The sequence below is a fragment of the Sinohyriopsis cumingii genome, chromosome 4 (assembly GCF_028554795.1).
Source record: "Sinohyriopsis cumingii isolate HCF-2022 chromosome 4, ASM2855479v2, whole genome shotgun sequence".
Lineage (NCBI taxonomy): Eukaryota > Metazoa > Mollusca > Bivalvia > Unionida > Unionidae > Sinohyriopsis > Sinohyriopsis cumingii.
The window spans coordinates 39287288-39293484 of NC_142964.1; the positions used below are offsets into that span (position 1 = coordinate 39287288).

The following is a 6197-nucleotide window of genomic DNA, read 5'->3' on the forward strand; positions in this document are numbered from 1 at the left end:
TTTATATTGATGATGATTAATTGTCACGTGAGTGTAAAAATTTAAACAAGCCATTACTACATCTAGCTGGTCATACCGCCTGATGATATGCACAACACTCTGCTACATAATCCTCTGCTCTTTACATCTTCAACTGTAGCGGACAGATTGAGGAGGAGAGGATGGTTGCCAGAGGTCTTGCCGTCTTCAAATGTAGCGTACAAATGGGGTTGGTGGGTTGGAGGAGGCGGACGGGTGCCAGACGTCTTGAGAAACACAATCCATATTGATGCTGATTAATGATATGTCGGAATATATATGAAGAATGTCTGCAGAAGCTGTTAACAGGGTGACTCACTATCTAAATGTCTATTTTTACTACGTGCAAAAAGTGTGATCGAAACTATGAAAAAATAATAGGAATAATAAAAGCAATGAACTACATGAAACAGAATATTTGCTCCAACATTTTGCGATGATACTACTTTGATTCTTGATGGTTCTTTTCGAATTTCTTAAAACTTCCATTGATGTATTTGATTTGTTTGCAAAGATCGCATGGAATCAAAACTATTGTCATATTAGCAGATGAAAATGGCAACAAATTATTAAAACGATGAACAATATGCTCTGACATTATGTTTTACCTGCTTGGAAACTTTTAATCCAAAGAAATATATCTCAAATAGGGGATAATTTTATGGCCATGAACCTATTGATGAAGACACTAATTAGAGTAAACAAAGTACCCATCATGTACAAGAAAGGGATTGAACATAATATAATTGCTATTAGCGATGTATTCACTTACCAGGGAAGTGTTCTTGAATTTGAAATCTATAAAGAAACGTAAAACAGCAATGCAAATTATCTTGCCTTCCAAGGGGTCACTCATATTATGAGAGCATTACGAGGAAACTTTAACCTAAATCTGTATACTGGCAGGAATGTGTGACCTTTCAGCCTTAGCAACTAAGAGAGCGAGAGAGATCATAAATCCAAAAACCTTAGCACCATATAAAAAGTTTGAAAAGCAGGTTAATAAAGGGGAACATTTTACTTCGATACTTCTTAGGCCGAGATGCAGCGATAAGCCGCGATGTTTGAAAAGACCTACTGAAGGATAGGTCCTATCACTGAAGCAATCACAAGCAAATCACATTCGCTGCGAAACAGAGAGGAACTGTAAGCCGACACACAGGATCCGGGAAACAAGTCGCAAAGCATTGGTGAAATTTAGAGTAAATGTGGCCTGTACAAATCAATAAGGTACTTAAATCTTATATAATGGAAACGGTTTGGAATATGTTGTTGACGTTGGTGTAAGTTACGGCTAACTAACTGTATGTACATACAATATAGGAAATGTGGCACATAATCATCGACGGGTTAGATTGTGAACCGCGAGAGTTACCTTGTTTTAATGGAGAGTAGGGGAGAGGATCATTATTAGTTTCTCTCTTCTGTCTAATTGCATGTGTTTGTGGCTTCAACTACAGGTTTAGAAAAGTGCCGTTTCATTGAACACCTCTTCCAATATTCGATAACTACATCGATTTATACGCATACTTAAGTATAAATTACCGTGTTTATAGTCTACACTTTTAAGATCATTTCTATAAACGTTTTTTCATTCAAGGACTAAATAGAAATATATTTTGCACTTGTTCAGTACATTATACAGTAGCGCACGTATGAACTTCTCCTTTTGTATTTGGGTTTTTAAATACCCAGTCCTACCTTCCATGATTTTGTAAGCTTACCAAAGCTGGCATCATCCTCTGATCACCTTTCATGTCTTTATTCTACATGTGTTGATGTTTGTTTTTCTTTTATTGTTATTGCAGCACCTTCTTTAACTTGATGTTATACATTTTCTTCAGAATATCTGTTATGTTATATTACTTATTGTTACCTTCTGTTCTTGCGTTCGATATACCTTCTGTCTTACTTACAATATCTTCAGACATCATATTCGTTTCCTTTTGAATTTGTCTTTGATCTTACTATGCTACAATTCACTCCAATCATGGTCGATATATAAGATAAAAAGAAAAACAAACTTTATTAGCAGTAATCTTGATATTGTACAATGGAGAGAATTTTGGTAAACGTCATTAGTAGGCCTGGTTTATATAAGTTCTTTATGGTCGCTCCACATAACCATACTAACAAGATTATAAACGTTTTTAAAGTTGAATTCTGTGTCAATAAATATTGCTACATTAAATTATCAACGGTAGGGGATCTCAGGAAAAGAAGAATTGTATTGGCAACTAAATTGCTACACCTATTAATATTTATGAACCAATAAAGACAATTCATACTTTACCTGGAGATAAAAAAAGATATATCTTGCATTATAAAAATAATTTTGTTTATTTTAAGGTAGGATGATTTCGATGTTATATAGATATATTCAATTATTGTAATTTAAATAACCGAAATGCAAGAGAAAGTTTCTTTGGTACATTCGTAGAATATAATTTAGTTGATGTATTGAGGGAATACAATAATAAATGGGAGCCACATTTAAACTTGGAGGAATGGTAACGTAGTGAAACAAATGAGAATGGACTTTCTTTTGGTACGAAACTGCATTCACAATTACTGAAATTGTAAGTGTTGAATCAGTGTATAGGACTGATCATTCTTTTGTAAAATATTAAGACAGTTTTCCAAAGGAATGTAACAGAGAAACATTCTTGAAATTTACTAAGTTATTACTAAAAGAACATTGACATGTGGAAAGAGTAAAGGAGGCTATCTAATAAATTAAAGATCAATATGTATGCGGTGAACAATAGGATAATTTTGAAAATATTCCTATATCTGATTTCAAACCTGTTATAAATTGTCAATGGTTCAATTAAATATTAGAGGAACAACAATTTAATTTGCATCGTTTAGGAAATATATCCTATATCTATAGGAAAGGCAACTACTTGCAAATATCAGGAATTTAAAAGAGAGAAGTGGTGAAAATGAACTTATATAACGGAGGGATGAAAAATGAAAGAGTTAGAAGATATTAAAAACAAATAGATGGATGTTGTATGGATTAGGTCTTTAGCTATGTAGTTTGAAGAGGAAGAGAGTGACCAGATACAAGTAACAAATAGAACTTCATAAGGAAATTAATACCGCCTCTTGTTGGTACCAGCGGTTCTTTAACATACGGAATGAAATGTAAGATGATAGGAATGCACCTTATATGAAATGATATAAAAATTGCGATGTTGATCCTACCGATTTAAGAACGCCGCTTAAATATTGTGACACTCCTAAAGTGTATTATTTACATAAATTCTCCTGAAACGGTCCTTGATCATATACAGAATATGCAAATGTTTTACAAAATATACCTAATGAAAAAGATATTGGACAGTTTCTAGTGAGGGCGGTTAACATTGGGAATTACCGTTCAAGTAGAGAGAAGGGGAACTGTGATTATATCTATACCAAAAGCTTATAAGCCTAAACAGTACATGTTATATTGGAAATTCATATAAATTCACATGTGTAATGCAAAATTGCTTCTGCAGAAATTGCAGTCAGAGTTAAAACTGTGCTACCCACATATATGCAAAACGTCCACACACAAAAACAAAAAACGTTTATAAATGGACGATACATTTGAAGATAACATAAGAAACTTATCTGACTTAATCTAGAAATCGCCAATATTCCTTGACTACTTCTTTTAACGAGATTATTTGAAAAACCATCTGACACAGTTCCGTCGCTATTTAGTGGCAAAGTTATGAAGTTTTCCAAGTTTGAAAAACTTATAATATACTGGGTACAACTTCTTTTCTCGGAAAATCAAATCTTGAGCAATTAATAATGGTCAAGTCTCTAATTGGTTTGGTATGGAAAGAGTGTGTAGACAGGGAGATCCAACCTCCCCATATAGTTGCATCCTATTTGCATAGATGTTAGCTCAAGTGATAAGAAAAATTAAACATATTATGGAAATAAACATAGTTAATATAACATAGGTTTTTTCTCAATATGCTGATATGTCACTTGCTATTATGGATCAGTGACATTTTTGATGTCTGCTTTACATTTGTTGTATCAGTATTCTATACTGTATGGTCTATATATATGGTTTCCATCAGAAGTAGAATTGCTATAATATGAAATATCGTCCCGAATATAAACTTAATTGGGGATTTCCTGAGTTTGCTGTCTTCTTTGTTAAGTTGTCAACAAAACGTTGGAGAAATGCAATCTTTAATAACCCATCTAAAATTCGAGCAATCAAGAATCTGCTTATTCATTCGATTAAAAAGATTCGAACTATATTGTGATAGATAGTAATGATAAGCATCTTGATTTTCATTAACATATCCACAGTGCTACAGTGAAGTCAATACACACTTTCACAAGTTTGTATAGCATGGGTCAAAGGATAAAGTGGAAAGAAAAATTAATTTGAAGGATTACCCTGAGATTGGATTAAATATGAGGCTTAGAAGAATATTGCAATATGGCGCCATGTTAGAATGAAAAGTAAGCTAAGCATGAAAGACGCAGAAGATGCCAGTGATATGGCCATTTTATTTACAGCCAGGTTATAAATTATGTGTGTGTGTGTGTGTGTGGTTTGGATTTTTTAACGTAGCTTTAACAATGTTTCAGTCATATCGCTAGGATGTAAGCAGTGTAACAGTTTATAGTGATGTCTAGCACTGGAGCATCATGCCACAGACATGTAGCATGATGTCCCATCCAGTCACATTATCCTGACACCAGGGCTACCTGTCCTAACAATAACCTATTATGCTGAGCGCCAAGCGAGGCATCTGTTAGTACCATTTTTTTAAGTCTTTGGTATGATTTGGCCGGGGATCGAACCCACGACCTCCCGCATCTTAGGCGGACGCTCTAACCACTAGGCCACCGGAGCGGTTGTAGAAATTATAAATCAATGAATGAACTGACTAAGTTTTGTGCACATCAAATTAGAGATTTACTCTTTTGAAAATGGTACGGGTTTCCCAGCGTAGGTTCGAAGTCTACCAGCTGCAAAATGAAGCGAAACGAAAATGTGCCAAACATAGGTGTAGAAGTGGTCTTGGCCGAGTGGTTATTTCGATAGACTTGAAATCTATTGGGGTTTCTCCGCGTAGGTTCGAATCCTACCTGCGACGTGTTATTTTTTTTATATGGCTCAATTTTGTGATAGTAGAATACACGAGCCGTACAAAATGACGGAAACTGCCGTCGATGACATAGGGATATGTTTTTACCTATAACGTATGAGTTTCTTCACGGGTTCATACAAGCTATAATATAACTCTATCCGCTGTGAAAGACACAGTATTGTGATCTGAAAAGAGAGAGAAATGCTTGTATCAACTCCAAAATGAAACGAAACGAAAATGTGCCAAACATAGGTGTAGAAGTCGTCGTGGCCGAGTGGTTAAGGCGATAGACTTGAAATCTATTGGGGTTTCCCCTCGTAGGGTCGAATCCTACAGGCGAGGTATTAATTTCTATATATGGCTCAATACACAGGTGCACAACGCGATCTTGATGTTGAGAAAAGAACAACAAAAAAAGAAACAAAACAATAATCTGAAGGAAACAAATCCATAGAGAGTTACAAAACTACCTTAGATTACCATCATGACCCGTTCTGGCATGGGACCCACTCTATCATAATACAGAAGAGAGAAGGTACGGAACATCCAAATACTTCGTTCTACCCATTACCCTCAATTTCCTTCTGCTTTTTCCGATTTTAAAGGCACACGACCGTACTATATGGCTTGTTTTACTCCTGAGATATTTTTCTTTTCGTCAAGCCATTATTGACTCTTCTGCGGGAATTGCATAAGGAAGTTATAAGCTACTCCGACGTCATTCTCAACATTGCTGTTACGGTTCAGTGTAATTTATGATATCTGCTTTACATTTGTTGTATAAGTATTCAATATTGTCTGGCTTATATAGATGGTTTCCATCAAAAGTAGAATTGCTATAATATGAAATATCGCCCCTAATATAAACTTAATTGCGGATTTACTGAGTTTGTTTTAATCTTTGTTAAGTTTTCAAGAAACGTTAAAAAAAATACAATCATTAAAAACACATGCAAAATTCGAGAAATCGAGACCTGCTAATTCAATTGACTGAAAGGATAAGCATCGTGTATTGTCATTACCATATCCAGAGTTCCTTAGTGAAGTAAACACACACTTTCACAA

General features: G+C 34.8%; 1 non-coding gene across 1 annotated transcript; it reads left to right on the forward strand.

Moving 5' to 3' along the window:
* The first annotated feature begins 5392 nt into the window (after positions 1 to 5392).
* On the forward strand, positions 5393 to 5474 carry Trnas-uga (transfer RNA serine (anticodon UGA)). The gene has a single exon. It is a non-coding gene; the product is annotated as a tRNA-Ser (tRNA).
* Positions 5475 to 6197: the final 723 nt, after the last annotated feature.